A 20379-nucleotide genomic window follows, 5' to 3' on the forward strand; every position below is an offset into this window, starting at 1 on the left:
AGCATTCCTTCTCAGTTGCCAAAATCAACACCATTTGAAGTACCAAAGCACTCTTGTGCTGGAGATGGTCGCACAGCCTTGATTTGAAGTCAATGCCATGTTGGCTCTGCTGAAAGAGACAGTCAGCTGCTCGGGTGCGCCCTTTTCTGATACAGCACCAGCCCCCTCCATGTAGTCCTGTCTGTAAGACCACCCTCTTGCTGGCGCCCTCTGACCTTATCAGCCCAGTATATATAGCTAGAGAGGCAACCAGAGGTCTCCTGGCAGCCAACATGAAGGTCTTAGTCTCGCTCTGCGTTTTTGTGCCCCTGCTGGCACTGGCCACAGCAGGTAAGAGCATTTTACAGTTTCCTCAGTTCACTAATATGGATCTGAGATGAGGTTTACTTTGTGAAGTCGTCAAGAGAGTACCATTTCCCATCTAGTGGTTTGAGAAGTTTTAGCAAGAAGACACTTGGATTCAAACAGTGGTTGAAACTGAAAGTTGAAAGCAGGTTAAGGTTCTTGTGGTGCAATACGTTAGTCATTTTGATATGAAACTATAGGAAGTTTGAATGAATGAGCATGCCTTAAAACTGTGACGTTCACCGGCAGGAGATGGGCTATGTCACCATCTGCTGAGCTATTTAAACTCGCAGTGTTTAATAAAAACTCTGAACATGGATTATCTTAGGACTGGCATGTGCAGCTTAACAAAAAGTTGTCTGAATGCTAAATGAATCCTTTATCAATTAAATTTTACGATATCAATTCCAATTTAAGCTTGTAGAATCTCTGAGTAGCTGATTGTGTCAAAGTGGGACAAACGGGTTTATTTTCGTTTGATAGACATTTCAATCCATGCATTGTGCGTCAGCTGTCGTGAGGCATGGCATCAGCTTATGGAAAGAGCTAGAGCCTTGGGATGACTGTTAACCAGCCACTCTGCTCCTGTTTCCAACTCTTCTTGAGTCCCAGAATGTCCCATGGTATATTGGTTTTATTGATTTGCCAGTGTGAGACAACTAAATTCAAGTGCTTTAAACTCATGCGCATGAAAATAAAGGTTCCTAACTAGCATCAATGATACCATGAATAACTTTTAAAATCCACTGATCCTTTCCATTCCATAAAAAGGTTCTTTATAGGAGAAAAAAAATGTTCTTCAAATTATTTACATTTTTCTTTAAAAAAAAGTATTTTCAGAACTTCTTTTCACTGAAAGGTTCTTTGGGGAACCCAAAATGACACTGCAGCAAAAACATAATTTTAGAACCTTTATTTTTAAGAGTGTCAGCTATAAAAGTCCAGCTACTTCTGCTTTGGATGTGATTTCCAAGGGCTCTGGCAGCCGCCGTTACCCTTGTTCCGTCCTTGGGTTCCTCTCGAGCCCGGAGTGGGCCTTCACGGGCCCAGGCTGCAGTCAGGTGTCTAAGATTGGAAGTTGTCCTGTAACTGGACACTGTCTACTATAGATTCCCCCAAAGTCCTCTTCCTCTCTCCCCTCCCCTTCAGTCTGTGCTTGTCTTTGGATCCAGCATGCAGCTGCTGTCACCCTGACACAATCACAATTTATTTATTCCCAGCTACTGGCCATATAAGGACATGCATTATCTCAGCAGGAGGAGCCGCGGTGATCTATGCCAATCTTGCTGCATTAGTGTGTGTACAGCTAGAGAACTGAAATGCTAGTTGCCTCAAATGAACAGCAATTGGATGATTTTAGTGCCATTGTTGAAAGACGGTTAAAATGAGTGCTTATGCTTTTAAGCTTTAGTTGATTTATTGGTGAAAAGGAGTTTCAGTCTGATTATGGGCAGATAAATCTTAAAGAAATTTCCATGAGACTTTTGCAGTTTTCACTTCCCATTTATTATTGGCATCTATGGTTTCATGAAGAACCTTTAACATCCATGGAACCTTTCCATTCCAAAGAGGGTAGGTTGAAAGATCTTTAGGTTTTTCAAATTTTGAAAAAGAAACTAATAGGTTCTTTAGGGAACCAAAAGTGGTTCTTCTATGACATCACTGTGAACCCCCACCCCCGTTTTTTTTAAACAAAACACGATGGTTTTATACCGTCTTTCTCTTTTGTAACAAGCATCATGATTTTGGCCTAAATTCCTCTTAAGAGTGGGGCATGGATGTTCATTTATTAAAACATAATCTGGGTCCAGTTGCTATTTAGTAGGCCAAAGGTTTACGACCTTACGACCTGGCATCTGTTCGCCTTCCTCACCTTCCTCCTGTTTAGCCACATCAAAATATCTTCTAGGTAACGAGTTTCCTTACCTAGGCATATTAGGATTTTGCAAGCATGGTGCTTGGATGGAAATCCCGTAAAAATACAGTTTTTAGTGCAAAGAACATTTTGAAAGAATCTTTTTCCACTATAAAGAACCTTTCGTGGAATGTAAAGATTCCATGGATGGTCAAGGTTCTTCATAGAGCCATCAATGCCAATAAAGAATCTTTATTTTAAAGATCAAACCATGAGTAATGGAGGAAGTCGTCCTTATTGACTTATACATCTGATATGGGTACTCGACCGCGAGTAAGGGCTCTCCCCACCTTTCAGCAATGTAGTACAGCAGGCATGCGGTGCCCCTGCTCTTAAGGGACTTCCCTCTGCTAGGAATTGTGGGACGGACAGCCAAATGCTTATTCCATAAAAAGGCCAATGGGACGTGGCTTTACAGAAATGAGTCATGCTTTCAATCCCCTTTACCACCTCGAGTCCATGTGATGTTCTTACGCCATCCTAACTCTGATACCCATGATTCCTCTGCAGAATTACCACACTGATATTATCCCGGTTCTCGGATTCAAAAATGTGTCACTACCGTTTTGTCATGCTATTAAAAGCTTTTGAAGTGTCAAACTAAAAACAGTGCATGGGAACTTCTAGAATCGATTTCTAGTACAACTTATTACTGTAATATTTTGGTCAGTATTGATCATGCTAGAATTCATTTAGATTTACCACCTCTTATGTTGACTTTAATGTATGTAGATGCGGTTAACTATTGAAGAGACCCAATATCTTCATTAACTGCTCATTTTGGAAGTGTAGAATCACACCTCTGATTGACAGAAAAAGGCCAGTTAGACTCCGCCCCCTGGAGGCATGAGCCATTGTGGAGCTATTTCTGTCATCAACTGAGACCAGAACCTTGGCACCTGTTGCTATTTTTGTCTCTGTGATTTGCCCCATAGATAGGTTAGACAGACAGATAGAATGATATTTGCAGGAATGCTCTGCTTTGTATATTATTATTCTTTTTATTATAAAGTATATTACAAGCATGTATTTTAATTGATTTATTTATGTATATAAATGTTGTTTCATGATGAATTTAAGTAATATTTTTAATGCATTTTGTATTATAATTTGTAAATATTTTTAACATTTGTTTTTTTTTTTGTATAATAATAATATATATATATACACTCACACACATTTTAAATTTATGTAACATTAATCTGGTAATCATAGTTTTATTGTCATTTAATAATATTATTTCCATTTATATGTAAATTTTTATTCTACTGGACTTTTTTGTAAGGGCTTATATATAGATTGATTAACAGCATTTATGCTTCACAGTTTGTTTATTTATTTATTCATTAATTTATTGTATCCAGTATTTAGTTTTTTAGTTTTAATTTAAATGAAAATCTTATGCAAAATTAAATTTTTGCAATTTTATATATTAAAATCGTAAAGTGTATACTGATGTAGGCCTACATCGATAGACCATGGTTGTTCCATTTTTAATGTGATACTTTTTTTTCTTTTCTTTTTTTTGTAATGGCTGTAAAAGCATTTACAGTGAAGTTTAGCTGCTGATTTTGTGAAGTTTAGCTGCTGTGTAATGCTATACATTTAATACCACAGCAGCTTTGTTCTCTTGGAAATCCCTTGGCCCACGGTAAAGGTTGTGTATGCTCTTCCCTCGCTGCCAGTAAATCCTGCGGGTTCAGATAGGCTCAAGGCTCTCCCTAATCACACTCACATTAATTCAATTTACCTCCTGCATCCGCCAGCACAACATGATCAGGGGCTTTTACCCTGATCCACCGGGGACGACACACCTATGGGCCACCGGAACAAAACTAGATCATTTGCATGAAAGTTGCTAGTTAGAAAATGAATGCATTTTGTATTTATTGCCTACTGTGAAAAGTCTAAACGATCACCTGCTGCTTTTCAAGGATCTCCATCTGTGTTTATGCAATCATAAACATCGAAAGAGCCTAAACCGACCGTTATTTAAACACCTGTAAGGTCAGCAGATGATACTAAACCATGTTTCCTCACAAAAGTGCGCACGTGTGTATTTGACCAATAAGCTTCAGTCTACAGCAGTCCGATGGCATTCCGGCGGGATGAGCGCTAGCAACAGCTGTGTTTTTTCCAAAGCCTCTGTTGCTAGGAGACAGGCTCATTGGATGTCTGTAGACCCTGCGACAGATGCTGGCAGTTTGCGTATTTGTCCTTCCAGTGCGTACAGGGTTAAATTAAAGCTAACCCCCGTGGACTGACATTGTGCTCGCCTGAAGCGGATATATTTGTAATTGTGTTGGCGCTATATTAGGAGCTGGAGCTGCTGTCGTTGCATACTGTGCACCCGATTGCACCGAGTCTCTTTTGTGGAGATATTTCACAGATTTGTTGCTGTGTGGATCTAAACTAGGCCCACATGAGAATAGATCACACAGCTTTGATGTCCACCTTAAGTTATTACAAGTTCCTTTGGTGACAAGTCATATATTCTGCATGGAGAAGGGAGTTATTTATTTTTCATTAAAATTTTTATTAATACATATTTATTTAGTTTAACATTTGTTTATTTGGTGTTTATTTATTTATAATATATTTTTCCATATTAATAGTTTTACCATTAATTATTACTTAATTCATGCATGTATTCTTTCTTTCATTCATTTATTATTATTGTTATAATTATTATTATTCATTTTGCAGATACTTAAAAAACTTCATAAAGTGGTTTCCTTTTTTTAACATTTATTATGTAATTTTTACAAACTGTCTCTATACCTGTGTGTTTCACACTAGGACATTAGCCATTAAAACCCCACACAGTTCACATGTCCTCCATTTAAACTGCACACCTCGCCACTAACCTTTCGCCATTTTAGCGCCATGCTGAGCTCAACATTACAGGGCTGTATTTTTAGCAGCTTGACTTGGCTTGTGTCGGCTGAGCACTTGTATGCTTAGCACATTGTGTCATTACAACAGGCCTGCAGTCTCTGCAGTGAAAGCCCATCTGCTCTCAACAATATGGCAGTGCGTTCAGTGGGGAGAGTCCTCAGCAGGCTTGAGGGACATGTCAATGTTGAGCTTCAGAATTCGACCACGGCGAGCCGTTGCACAGTCTAAGATGAATATATATATATATAAATAACACAACACAAAGGGCAGGACATTTGTTAGGCACCTCCAAGCCAGTTTATGTAAGCTACCTTAGCTAAAGAATTTTTAAAATACATTTATTCAGCAAAGACACATTAAACGGATCAAAAGTGACAGTAATGTTACAGAAGATTTCTATTCTAAATAAATACTGTTCTTTTGGACATTCTGATCATCAGATGATTGATGAATAAATATCTCAGTTTGTTCAAAAATATTAAGTGGCACAACATTGTCAACAGAAAAGGAATGTTTCTTGGAGTAATGATATTGAAAATTCAGATTTGAATCTGAATATATTCAAATAAAAACAGGTATTTTGAATTGTAATATTACTTTTTACTGTATTCTTGATCAAACAAATGCTGCCTTGGTGAGAAAAACATACTTATTTCAAAAACATTAATAAGCTTTAACTTAGCTTTTTATTTATTTATTTATTATTGTTTATTTGACATTTATCTATTAACAGATTTTTACCATGGCTTTTTTATTTTTGTTTACATTTATTTTTTAATTTAGTTATTAACATTTAGTTTTTTTTAGCATTTATTTGTTTGTTCATTAATTGTTGATTACATTTTTTTCCATATATGCAAATAATTTAGCATTGACACATATAGATAACCTATATATATCTTTTCTTTGTATAGATAGATAGACAGACGACAGAGATAGATATACATACAGACATACATATATAGACAGACAGGCTGAAAGACAGACAGACAGACAGGCTGAAAGACAGACAGACAGGCAGACAGGAAATAGGCAGAGAGGCAGACAGACAGACAGGCAGACTGAAAGACAGGCAAAAAAAGGCAGACAGACAGACAGACTGAAAGACAGACAGGCAGTCAGAGAGACAGATTGTCAGGCAGACAGACATACAGGCCGGCTGAAAGACAGACTGACAGACAGACAGACAGACAGACAGACAGGCAGGCAGACAGGCTGAAGGAGAGAAAGACAGGCAGAAAAAAGGCAGGCAGACAGACAGACAGACTGAAAGACAGACAGGCAGACAGAGAGACAGACAGACAGGCCGGCTGAAAGACAGACAGACAGACTGACATATAGACATGTAGACAGACAGACAGACAGATTGTCAGACAGAAAGACAGAAAGACATATAGACAGGCAGACAGACATATAGACATGTAGACAGACAGACAGACATATAGACATGTAGACAGGCAGACAGACATATAGACATGTAGACAGGCAGACAGACATATAGACATGTAGACAGACAGACAGACAGACAGACATATAGACATGTAGACAGACAGACAGACATATAGACATGTAGACAGACAGACAGACAGACAGACAGACAGACATATAGACATGTAGACAGACAGACAGACATATAGACATGTAGACAGACAGACATACTTATAGACTTGTAGACAGACAGACAGACAGACATATAGACATGTAGACAGGCAGACAGACATGTAGACATGTAGACAGACAGACAGACAGACAGACAGACATATAGACATGTAGACAGACAGACAGACAGACATACTTCTAGACATGTAGACAGACAGACAGACAGACAGACATATAGACATGTAGACAGGCAGACAGACATATAGACATGTAGACAGACAGACAGACAGACAGACATATAGACATGTAGACAGACAGACAGACAGACATATAGACATGTAGACAGACACATATAGAGAGACAGACTTATAGACACGTAGACAGACAGACAGACATATAGAAATGTAAATAGACAGACAGACAGACATATAGACATGTAGACAGACAGACAGACAGACATATAGACATGTAGACAGACACATATAGAGAGACAGACTTATAGACACGTAGACAGACAGACAGACATATAGAAATGTAAATAGACAGACAGACAGACATATAGACATGTAGACAGACAGACAGACAGAAAATAACAATATTTAACAATAATTTTTCAACCAATTAAATGTTTTGTCTGAATTTCAGTTCATTTGACTTCTTCCTTGCATTTTAATTTAAACTTCAATGCGGTTATGTTCAATTCAAATTCACTTGGTCATAGCAAACAATGTGAACCCTTGGCTGTTTGGTCAGCCTTAGTTGAACTCTATAATCTAAAGACGTAGGAAAGATGTAAACAGATGTCAGGCTCTTCAGAAACCTGGCTGGCCTACATTCACAGATGGCTTTTTTGTTTGTGCTGATGCAGGTTGATTAAGCATATATTACTTGAGCTGTCAGTTATTTCCGTCTGCAGCCAACAAGGAAGGCTAACGGATGCCCAAGCAAGTTTCAGATAAGCAATTAAATGCCAATGGACACCTGAGAACAAGATAAATATGTCGTTTAGCAGCATGGGCCACGAGAAGGATTGTGAGAAGGGATGACAGATGAGGTGGACTGCATGCAGACAAGCCAAACTTCACTTCTAGTGCTTTCCAGGCAACGCCGTAGCAGCAAGTTCACTACACTGTATGCTGAATGAAGATTTTCAAGGTTTTTGTCTCTGTAGTCCCTTATGCTCACCAAAGCTGTCACAAATTCCATCACTTTTGATCAATTTAAAGCATGTCTTCTTATGCAAGTAATGCCAGCACATCAATTTATACTCCAACAAGATACGATACGATAAAATATGGTGCTTTAAAAGATGCCATGCATGATGTATGGCAAATACTAGGATTTTTTGGCATCCTGAGGTAAATATTTATTTGTTCTGCTGGTAAACTTGCATAGAAAACAGTATAAAGCAGAAGTGATGCAGTGTGTTGTTGGGTGAATAAGGGCAGCTGCCAACTGATGGATATATTTAGGGTCTGTTATCTCTCTTATCAGCATACAATCCAACCATTTGGTAGCCATGTGTCCATCACTGAAGCTCCAGCTTGTTATGAAACCAGGGAGTCCCCGTATACACCAACACCGTTGTGTTATGAAACCAAGGCCATATTACACTTGACCATTGGCTGTTGGCTGGTTTTATTTTTAGATTTAATACTCTAAAATAAGACGGATGATTGTTGATAACTTTTACATTACACTTTATGAACTTTCTATTCATCAGTAAACCTTGAAACAATGCATCACGGTCTCCGCAAAAATATGAAGCAGCACCACTGATAATAATAAGAAATGTTTCTTGAGCGGCACATAATGCTTTGATTTAAGTTTTTACATTTGATACTTTAAGCATAAGTCTGATCAAATAGTCAAAACGAAACGGAAATGCAATCATAAACAGGATACGTAATGGATGTTATTGTGTTCTCTCATGTCCTTCTTCCGAAAGAGACGTTGTGCTGTTAATATATGAGGAACTTGTAATGAATGGCAGTGCTGCTAAATATAAATATGAAGGCACGGTGTCTTCCCATTAGACTCCATTTATGTCTTGGGTCTTGATAACAGCAGCCTGGCAGGAACGCCCTGAGGCATTGTGGGTAAATATCTATTAACAGAGGAGGGACGATTGTGGCAGGAATATCAATAGTCTGACATTAATAGTTTAACAATGCCCTGATGAGAAGTGTGCTAGACAAATGTCGACAGCAAATAAATGTATTCGTAACAGCTAAGTTAAAGCTACAAATACTGTTTCTTATGTGAATTATTAAACTTGTGTTACGGACATGAATGATAACTCAAATTGTTGTATTTCTAAACCTCTGCGTATAGTAACATTTCAGACTTGTAATATAGATAAGGTATAACACCACTTTTTTAATACTATAAGCCTATCTTTGTTGTTTTAGTTATGGTCCTTGATGTGAAGAGACATTTGTTTTTGTGTGTATTCGAAGACAAATTACTACAGTCTGGGCCAGCCATGCACATTTGGTCATTAGACTTTTTACAAGGTGTTTTAAAGTCTGGAAAACTCTTTGTAAATCCAGGTTTATCCATCCAGAAAGCACACAAATAACAGATATCTCGTCGATGGGCCTTGGCAAAGACTAAAAGGACGGTTTTATCACAGGATACTAATCGCAGAGACCTCAGGAAGACCTGCTGCAGTGAATTATGGGCAAGATTTCCTCAGGCTTGGAAGGAAGTTTTAATGTGTGTGCTTTTGGTTTCTCTGCAGAGGAGGAAGCCGTCCTGGAAACCATCCTGAGAGACAGATCTCACATCGAGGAGACTCTGAGGCTCGCCGCGGATGAGAAAGCTGGAGATTATGCTGGTGAGGACATGAAACACACATGAACGTATCGTTTCGTTTCAGTTTACAGGCCTTGTACCCAGTGCTAGCAGGTGAATGTTGCCTTTAAACCCGGGTTAAGCAACGTTTCACACTAGCATGCTGTTAAGAAACAGCTGGACTGGTTTAAACCAAGAGTTGATCAACTTTTCAAAGCCATAGGATGTGGCGCTAGCAAAAGTTCTCCTTTCTAAAATATAACATTTTATTTACACAGCATGAGAAAAATATTTAAAGAAATTAAGTCATTTCTGTGTGTGATAATTATGCTAAAGCCAAAAAAAGTTATATATATATATATATATATATATATATATATATATATATATATATATAATATTTATAGCCATTATTAGAGTCAAGTTAGCTATGTAAACTTGGAAAGAAGCATTTTCCATTTCAATTTATTCTCAATAAATACGATGTCTTATGATTTTTATAAGTATGAAACTATAATGTTATCGAATTCTTTAAATGGGATAGAAATCAACCATTTTATTTTATTAATAAAAACTATATTTTAATATAAATATTAACATATTCTAATATATTATGATGTGATATCGTAAAAAAAGAATAATAATAATAACATTCTGTAGCTCCTTACGAACCCCTTTCGGCACTTTTTGTTGTTGTTTACTAAAGCAATTAAAAATACTTTTCATTGATTGAATTTAATATCAGATGAAAAAAATTTATAAATGAAAAATTACCTTGGCAACTACATACAATGTAAAAAAAGTTTTTAAGTATTAAAAATCACTGAAAATAAAACTTTTTTTTTTTTTAAAGTGATTTTATTACACACACACACACCCACACACACACACACACATATATATATATATATACATACACACACACACATATATATATATAATTGTTTTTTTTCAGTGATTTTATTACACACACACACACACACACACACATATATATATATATATATAATCTTTTTTTCAGTGATTTTATTACACACACACACACGTGTATATATATATATATATATATATGACATCACATAAAAAGGCTAAATCTTAAATAAAAATTTTAGCAGAAAATACTGAAAAAAAAACGAAATCGAATAAATGAATAAATACAGTATGCTAATAGTATTTAAATACACTAAAAAATGCTATAATCAGCAAGTCAGCTTATGTAAGTTATGGCAACATTAATTCTGTCTGTTGAGGCAAACTCTTAAGTAACTATCATATTATTTGTTTTTACAGTCACAGCAGTAATAATCTGGCTCAAATCAAAAAGCTGAAGTAGTTTGTGAGCAGCTTGTAGTTCGTGAAGCATGAAACAATGATGAGTCATTCCTGCTTGTGGATTGAACTGGTCATAAAAGTTTAACAATGGATTATTCAGTCCATATGTCACATCAGCTACCAGGAGAAAGTTTATATCTGACTCACACTGAACTACTACCTCAGAAAGGCACGTCGATGTTTTGGTTTGTTTACAGTACGGTCTCCTCTCATTTCCTTCCCAAAGGCTTTATCCACAACACCATCTGCAGTCTTTCCTCTCTGCGCTCGGCCTCTGTGTCTTGTGCTGGATGTCATACTCTCTGTTTGTTCTCTGTTTCATCTTTCAGCTGCTCTGCAGAGGCTGAGGAAGATCTACCACAGCTCCATCAGGCCCATGGAGCAGGCCTACAAGTACAATGAGCTGAGACAGCATGAGATCTCAGGTACCGTCAGTGTTTGTCTACTCGCAGAAACCATTTAGCTCTCAGTTTAAGATGGATTTGAACTGCATATGAAATGTTCACATAAACTAATAAACTGTGGTGCGATGCATATTTGTCAGTCATACATAAAAGTAACGGGTAAGAAACAGGTTTCTGAAGATTTCTGCACTCAAAATCAAATAGATGCAAATCCTAAATAATAAACTATGCCATGATTTATCTAAATAATTATTTTTTTCCAAATGCATTTATTTAAATTGCATAGAATTAGAATTATTACAGTAAGCCATAAAATATACTTTAAATAGATCTTAACTATATATATATATATATATATATATATATATATATATATATATATATATATAAATAAATAAAACATAAAAAAACTTTAACTAAAATTAAAATAAATTTATATTAAATAAAAAAATTACAACAAATTACAAAAAAATTCAGCTGATATATATGAAAATATATATGAAATAAAAACCAATAAAAACTGTAGATAAACAAAAAAAATTTAATTACTAATTAGTAATTTTTTTACTTAAAATATCAAAATAAAAACGTTTAAATAAATTAACAAATTACATTTATTCAGTTAAGAAGTATGAACATGCAAATTTGGCTAAAGCCTATGGAACAAGCAATATTTAACTATCAGTTAAATTTATTAGTTAAATATCAAAAACTAATAAATATTAAAACCCACACACATATTAAAACCTTAACTAAAATTAAAATGAAAACTGAAAATAAAAACTAATTCAAAGTGTTAATACAAATTATAATGGGACTAAAATAATACTGTTGTGAATCATCACAAATCTGTTGAATCTAAAATGTAATTAAGTGTTAAGATGGCTGAAATATGTCTATAGCTGTGGAACAAGCAATATTCAATTAGTTACAATGTGTGAGATTATTGCATTATTTATTGCATTATTTATGACACAAACCAGTTACAGAATTCTTACTCGTTTCGTTGCGTGTACATGACAAATATGCATCACGTTGAGTTTATTAATTTGTCAAAACCGTCTAATCCAAATCGATGGAAATTTCATATGCAAACACATAAATCTTAAACTTGGGCTAAAAATATTGATTGAAAATATGATTGCTTATTCATCTCCATTATCTCATTCTCCGTCATCCAAACCATCCCACTGTGCATAAGGAAGAACCCAAGGCTGCTGTGTCAAACTTCAGTATCTTTAATAAAATACTAATGAACTTGTTTATAAATGATTTTGAATGACCTGTCCTAAACTTGCGCTGTTTGTGTCCCCAGCCCAGTAATACTGTTGCTCGCCGCTTTATTCAATCATCACTTTGTGTTTGACGTGTGCAACAGTTGAGTATTTCATTTCACTCACAAAGTTCAGATACACCAGGGCTCTAGACAACCAACTGCAGGATTAATGGAGGATGAAGGCTTCTCTTCGTTGGTGTATCCGAGTTCGGTGGCTTCTTTGAGCCGACACATGTGCGCTTCGTCATTCCACACAGCTGTAGCACTGGTGCTCGTCCAAGGGAGGCCAGAAAACAGAGGAAGAAAGAAAGAGAGAGAGAGAGAGAGAGAGAGAGAGTTAAAATAGAAAACACAAGGCTTTCTTATTGCTGCCAGAGGAGCGAAGCCTCCATCTGAAAGCAATCAAGAGTTTCTCAACAGCCCTGGCTTTATATAAGACCTCCATGTGCTCCAGTCCTCACAAGTCTGCACTAAATTCTCATGAATACACATGAACTGTCCTCTGTGCAGCGTCTCTCTGTTTTTAATTATTTACGCAGTAATACCTTATAAAAGAGGAGCTTCTTCAGGCAGAAACAGTGCTTTGGGATTGAACTGAACTTTTGACGATTTGACTTTCAGCAAGACTTCACGACTTCTCACAAACAATAATAAGTGTGAGAGTTGATCAACTTTTACACTTAGAGCGAACACTTATATCACTTTTACTAAATAGGTTAGGCCATGTTTTAAAAAGTGATGTTATTAGACCTTTAATTTCAGAATTTTGCATAATGTTACCTTTAGTTATTAGACTTTATAATTTTTATTTATTTATTTATAACCGTACACTTTTTGTTGTTGTTGGCGATAATATTAAAACCCAATGGTTTTTTATGACATTTTCATAATCTGTATATTCAATCAAATTTATAATGAATTTAAATTTTTAAACCTTTAAATGGACAATTACACGAAATATTATTTTAGCTTTGTTATAGTATGCTTTTAGATGCATTTAACTTTTGACTTTCAACAATATTTCACAACTTTTACTAAATATTTCAAGTAATAAGTGACAAAATTCAGATTTGATCTTTTAGATAATTTTTTAATTATTTATAATTTTTTTGAAAATTGCCATTTAAGTCCTTTAATTTATGATTTGTCCTAATATATATTACTATTTGCTGTCATGTATTTATTGATAAATATTTGTTGGTCATAACACACCCAATAGTTATTTTGATTTGCTCATAATCTCCATATGTATGGGCATTTAATAAGATGAATTATGCATTTTGCATAATTTGCATATTACAAAGACACAATCTAAAAACATAATTTTGTTTGTATTTTATTATGCTTCCAGATGAGCCTTTGACTTCTTTTTTTCCTGTCAGCAATATTTTCTAAAATTATTTATTGTATTTATTTATTTACACACACAACAATTTTTGTTTTTGGTGAAAACATCAGCACAGAAACATTATTTAATGTATCTTATATTATTTTTTTAATATGAGGAAGTTTTATTTTGTTAAAAGCAAGGCCCACATTTGAACCCATTGAGGAGGTTTACCTGTTCCCTCAGTCTGAGTGTGAAAAAGAGACGGGCAAGTTCTTCTTCTTCTCCTTAAGCTGTTGGGTGTACTACTGTTACTGTATGTAGGTTGTGTCCTCTGAAGGGTGACTTTGAGAGTGTTGAGTGTCCTACTAACCTCTGACTGAACACTGGGACCCAGCCTGCCCCCTTGTGGTTCAGCATGGTATTTAACCCCTACACTCACCACAATAACGCAAAACTGACCTGACACTTGTAAGGGAGTAGAAAGAAGCTGAAACAAGCTATCAAACATCATCTGAGCTTGAGCCAGTGAGATCGAAAGAAGAAAATGTGTCCTAAACCATCACACCACAATATGAGCACATACTGCCATGATGCAGGGGCTTCTGGGTATACAAGCATGGGATTTACACTATTTGTATATTTATGATTTTATTGATTAAAATAATTTAGTGAGTTATTTATTTATTATTATTATTATTATTTTAAATTGAATTAATCTTTAAAGTACATTTATCTTGTTAAAAATATAATTAGATTGAATCTTAGAATCTTATTACGTATTTTTCATCAATAAATACTACATTATTACGTTTTTCTTAGTAAATTTTACACACAGTTATAAAGGAATGTGAAGTAACAAATTCAATTCAATGTAAAATTTGGATGTTAAAAAACAAAACAAATATTATTTAAAATGTTCATGTTATAAGACGCCTAATCTTTGTTTGAAAAATCATATAAATGCTTAATATAAATGAAAAATTATTATAATTTGGGGTTTAAGTTTAAAACAAGATAAACATATTAATTTGTTCTTTTATTTATCCTTTATTTATAAGGTTTTCCGAGATTAGTCCATTTAAATGTTACATTTACATATAAACATTATACATTTTAGTGTAAAACGAGACTATTTAATATATATATATAATTTTTTTTTTTTTTTTTTTACATTTATTTATAAGAATAGGATTTGTTGCAGTGTGTGTTCAACCTCTTCTAGAAATCATTGTATCTGGACGAGCATCGATCTTCATCCACACACATTTCAGCTCATCACATACTGTCTCCCGCTTCACAGGAGAAGTGTCCCTTTCTGTCCTCCTCCTTCACATTCTCCTCTCTTCCTCCTCTGCCTGCACTTTTCCTCACACTTGTCATTTTCATCCCTCTCTCCTCCATCACCCGTCACTAAACAGCCTATCCTGGACGCACACTGGGAGATTCTGCCACAGGTGGGTATGACGGGGCGCTTCACTGCATGCCACTGCCTGCGTCTCTGACCCCCTCCAGCTGGCGCTAGCTCATCTGCCCAATTACCATCAGCACATATGTCAGCATCTGGCATTGCTCAGTCGACAGTCAGCCACTGCAAAGAGCAAACCTCTATCAGAGAATATTAAACTAACTGCTTCAAATCATCCAGCGCAACAGTTCAACCAGCAGATAGGTTTGGTTCAGCTGTTTCTCTTCATCCAACTAATCGAATCGTCTAAATGAACTAATTCTGAACACTAATCAAAGTCTTTGTTTATGAGGATAATCTGAATGTAAGACTATGTTCACTGTATAAAGACTAAAAAAGTGTGGGTTGCACGTTTTATAGAATGGTGTGTGCAATAAGCAATGCTTTTAATGCAATTAATCATGATGCATCTGTTACAAAAGTATTGCTAAAAAAATTAATTAATTAATAGTTTTATTCAGTAAGGCTGCATTAAACTGATTTTATTTGCATCATATTAAATATATAGCATCTACTCTGGCTAAAGCTCATTGGTGTATCAGTGTTGGTTGCATGCGCAGGCCTTGCGTGACCATATGAGAAAGTTACTTGTCATATGTTGGATACTTATATCCAAACTGACTTGCAGTAATTGCAATAAAGATCCAACGTTCTTAAAAATAAAGGTTCCAAAAGGGAGTTTCCAATTTGACAGAACAACCATTTTAGGTTCCCCAAAGAACCTTCCAGCTGTTAAAAGAGACCTTTTTTCTTAGTGTGAAGAACATTTGAATCATCTCAAGAAACTGCATTTGAAAGGTTCCTGGGATGTTAAAGGTTCCATCAATAAAGAACCTTTATATTTTAAAGTATAGAGTCTCATGTTGTGTCTGAAGGTTTGACGGTGGTCTTTATTGTGACTGGGTTCTTCTGAGCTGCTATCGAGCTCCTCGACCTCTTGAGTCATTGTGTTGCCCTTGTTCTGGAGTACTTCAGAGAAATGACATTCTCTGCAATTAATTAAACAGAAATTAGTTTCTTCTCCTAAAGAACTCTTTGTCTGTCCTCTGTCTTTGCATCAGAAAAGTTGAAGTGAGTGAAATGGCCTTCATTCCTTCATCTGAGCTCTTAAGTAGACATTCATTAGATAAAAATCCAAGTTAGATTCATTGTAAAACTTATTTTTCCTCATCTAGAACGGTTTAATGAAACGTACTGGGTTCAACAACAACAAAAAGATAATCTAATTGAAAGACTTGTTTTGGGTTTCTTAATGATTCTGACTAATGCTGACACTCAATGCATGGCGCATTCATCACTCATTATGATCGCTGTTTCTGCTGGCTCTTCCAAAAATGTGCACCCCAGTGTGATGGTACTTTACTTTCTGTGGTCTGAGGTGAACGACGAAACCCAGTTAATCAGCAATAAGTATAAGCAACAAGCACCAGGAAAAACCCTCGCAACATCATTTCCCCTTTAACAGATGGAGACAAAGTTTTCGATAATGACCAATTCATTACTGAATATTTAAAATCATACACTCATAAAAATAAAGGTTCTAAAATGGGGTTCTGCTGTGATGCAGAAAACATTTTTGGTTCCTCAAAGAACCTTTTAATGAACAGTTCTGAAAAATCAAAATAATCTTTTTCCACTCTAAAGAAACTTTTGTGGAAAGAAAAGGTTCTGTGGGTGTTTGAGGAACCATTGATGCCTATTAGGGACCTTTATTTTATACTTAAGTGTATTAATATTATGATTTCCATTTGCTTTATCAAAGAGAAAAGGGCTTTTTCATTCATGGTAGATCTTGAAATGTGGTTCTTGCCCGTAGTCTCAAATGTTTTAATAGTAAATGCCATTGTCCTCTCTCTCTCTCTCTCTCAAACAGATGGAGAAATCACCTCCAAACCCATGGTGCTGTTCCTCGGACCCTGGAGCGTGGGCAAGTCCTCCATGATCAACTACCTGTTGGGTTTGCTGGACACTCCTTACCAGCTGTACACGGGTAAACTGTGGTCTGTGCTGCTTGTCAAGTGGTTTTCAGTATTAAAGTATTTTATTACAAATGTGCATCATCTTCTGTTCGTCCAGGTGCTGAGCCCACTACCTCAGAGTTTACCGTCATCATGCACGGCGAGAAGATCCGCACCGTGGAGGGCATCGTCATGGCTGCCGACAGCTCTCGCTCCTTCTCCCCGCTGGAGAAGTTCGGCCAGAACTTTTTGGAGAAGCTGGTTGGCATCGAGATGCCCCACAAGCTCCTGGAGAGGGTCACATTCGTGGACACGCCTGGAATCATCGAGAACCGCAAACAGCAGGAGAGAGGTACAAACTTCTCCATCATCACCACTGATTTCTGTAATATCATGGTTCGTATGGGTCCTTAAAACCCCAAATTACTGATTTGAAAAACAAAATCCTCAAGATACTCTGTATTTAACATCTCAATTTATGAATGATAATAATTATTTATTTATATTTCTTGTCCCGCTTCAAGGTTACCCATTCAACGACGTATGCCAGTGGTTTATCGATCGCGCCGACCTCATTTTCGTGGTTTTTGATCCCACCAAGCTGGACGTCGGTCTCGAGTTGGAGATGCTTTTCCGGCAGCTGAAAGGTCGAGAGTCCCAGATCCGTATCATCCTCAATAAAGCCGACAGCTTGGCGACCCAGGACCTCATGCGCGTCTACGGCGCCCCTCTTCTGGAGCCTGGCGCCCCTCATTAACGTGACCGAGCCCCCGCGCGTCTACGTCAGCTCCTTCTGGCCCTACGACTACGCACCGGACACCAGCCGCGAACTCTTCAAACGTGAGGAAATATCCTTGCTGGAAGACCTGAACCAAGTGATCGAGAACCGTCTGGAGAACAAAATCGCGTTCATCCGCCAACACGGCATCCGCGTTCGCATTCACGCCCTCCTTGTGGACCGCTACGTTCAGACCTTCAAGGAGAAGATGAGCTTCTTCAGTGACCCCGAACTGGTCTTCAAGGAGATCGTGGACGATCCCGACAAGTTCTTCATTTTTAAATCCATCCTGGCCAAAACCAACGTCAGCAAGTTCGACCTGCCCAACCGAGACGCTTACCGCGATTTCTTCGGGATTAACCCAGTGAGCAGCTTTAAGCAACTGTCGGCCCAGTGCTCCTACATGGGTGGCTGTCTACTGGAGAAGATCGAACGCGCCATCACCCACGAACTGCCCTCTCTGCTCGGCAACATCAACTCCGGCAAGAACCCGACCCTGTCCTCCTGCGAGGTCACCGGCTGCGGGGAAAAGCCCAAGAACCGCTACCGGCGAAACTGAGAGAAGAAAACCAGGTGGGAGGGAGGCCGAGGAGAAGGACGAGAGAACGAAAGGAGGAACGGTGGAGCGAACAAACCGAGGAGGAGCAGTGGAGCTAATCCTGTTCCTGCCACGGGTCCGTTTCGAGTCAATGGAGACGGATCTCACGGGACTTTGTTTTTTTGCGTGAAGAGGTTGTGTTTGGGGATTTTTGAGGGCGGGGGATTCTGGGACGGGGTGGAGGGGAGGTTCTTGTGAAATCTTGAGGCGGAGTTTCTTGTGAATGCGAGGAGAGCGCGCCAAAATAACTCTCCTCTCTTTCCGCACTACTTTTATAAACTGTCTGCAGTTTTGGAGGGAGAAATGTGTACGCATGGAAAACAAAAATGGCTGACACACACTTAAAAAAATGTAAAAAAATTGCAAAAATAAAATATCCTGAGACTGAAAATGGGTATCAGCTGCCTTAAATGTGAAGAGGTATGTCATGTTTTAAACTTACTGAATCAGTTCCCAGTTGTGAGCTTTACCACCGTCTTTCGGGGTTGATAGTTCACTTTTATAGGTTAGTAGTAACAATGGATGATCATTTTTTTCTTCAGACTGATAAGCTACTAGAATTTTTACACTGCATGTTATGATAAATATCAGTTTGTTTCTTTCACATTTCCACTTATCGACGTTGTATACCACGATAAAAAAAATGATCTACACTCTTCAAAATAAAGGTTCTGAAAGGAGGTTTTCACAGCAATGTGTTAGATGTGGTCTATTTGGGCTTCTTCAATGAACTTGCAAAGGAATAGTTCACCCAATAATTTGAAAATATTATTCCTTTATATTATTTCTTAATATTTCTTTAACTGAACTGTTCTTTCTTAGTGTAACATTTTAACAAACGGTTCTTAAAGGTTCTTCACGGAACCTTCGATGCCAAAACAGAACCTTCATTTTTAAAAGTGTATTTAAAATTCCACAACTAATAGCCAGGTCTTATGTAATGGTTGGGGTTTTGTGTGGAAATAATCACATTAATCTAGATATCTAGATAGATGTTACCTCAGAAAGCTGCCTTTTTATGAGCTTTATGGTATGTATGGTAGTCAACAGTGAACATAGTGCAAAGAGTCCAGTTCTGTGGGAGCGACAAAACTGCAATAAAGTGTTGTTAACCAAGCTGTCTGTTTTTTTGGAGTTGGGTCGTGGGGGTTAATAGACTCAGATCTCTTCAGAAAGATGTGTCTATTCCCTGTTAAGTATCAAGGTCACTCTTTGTTCCCACCTCCAAAAATAGACTCAAGATGAACCGTGGTGTCGCTGTCAGATTTAGATGTTAACCGCAGGTAAGCGCTGAAAGATGTATAGTCAGCTGTATTGCAGGTGTGTTTTCTGAGGCAGGTGGGAGATCACAGGGGTTGTCGTAAATGTAGCAAGTCCATTAAAACACACAGTGGAAGTGATTATTGCTCAAGCCCTGAGCATGATTTGTTATTCTGCACGTGGCTTGTTTAAAAATGTGACAAAATCTCTGATGTTTATAGGTATTAAACTACAGATCATGAGCTGTAAAATCTACACAGATCACCATAACAAGCGCATTCAAATGACCTGGCAACCAACCACAAATTTTGCATGTGCAAACTCCCCTCTCATGATTTTCAGGCAGTGTAAAATCTAACATTAAAAGTGAAAATGATTTTTCAAACACTTCTAATTAGCCGTCCACATCTGTTGAAGTTGCTGTG

At 37.1% G+C, this 20379-nt stretch overlaps 1 pseudogene; it reads left to right on the forward strand.

Moving 5' to 3' along the window:
* The first annotated feature begins 256 nt into the window (after positions 1 to 256).
* On the forward strand, positions 257 to 19060 carry LOC113067405 (sarcalumenin-like; annotated as a pseudogene).
* Positions 19061 to 20379: the final 1319 nt, after the last annotated feature.

The sequence above is a fragment of the Carassius auratus genome, linkage group LG28B, assembly GCF_003368295.1.
Source record: "Carassius auratus strain Wakin linkage group LG28B, ASM336829v1, whole genome shotgun sequence".
In the NCBI taxonomy this organism is placed as follows: domain Eukaryota; kingdom Metazoa; phylum Chordata; class Actinopteri; order Cypriniformes; family Cyprinidae; genus Carassius; species Carassius auratus.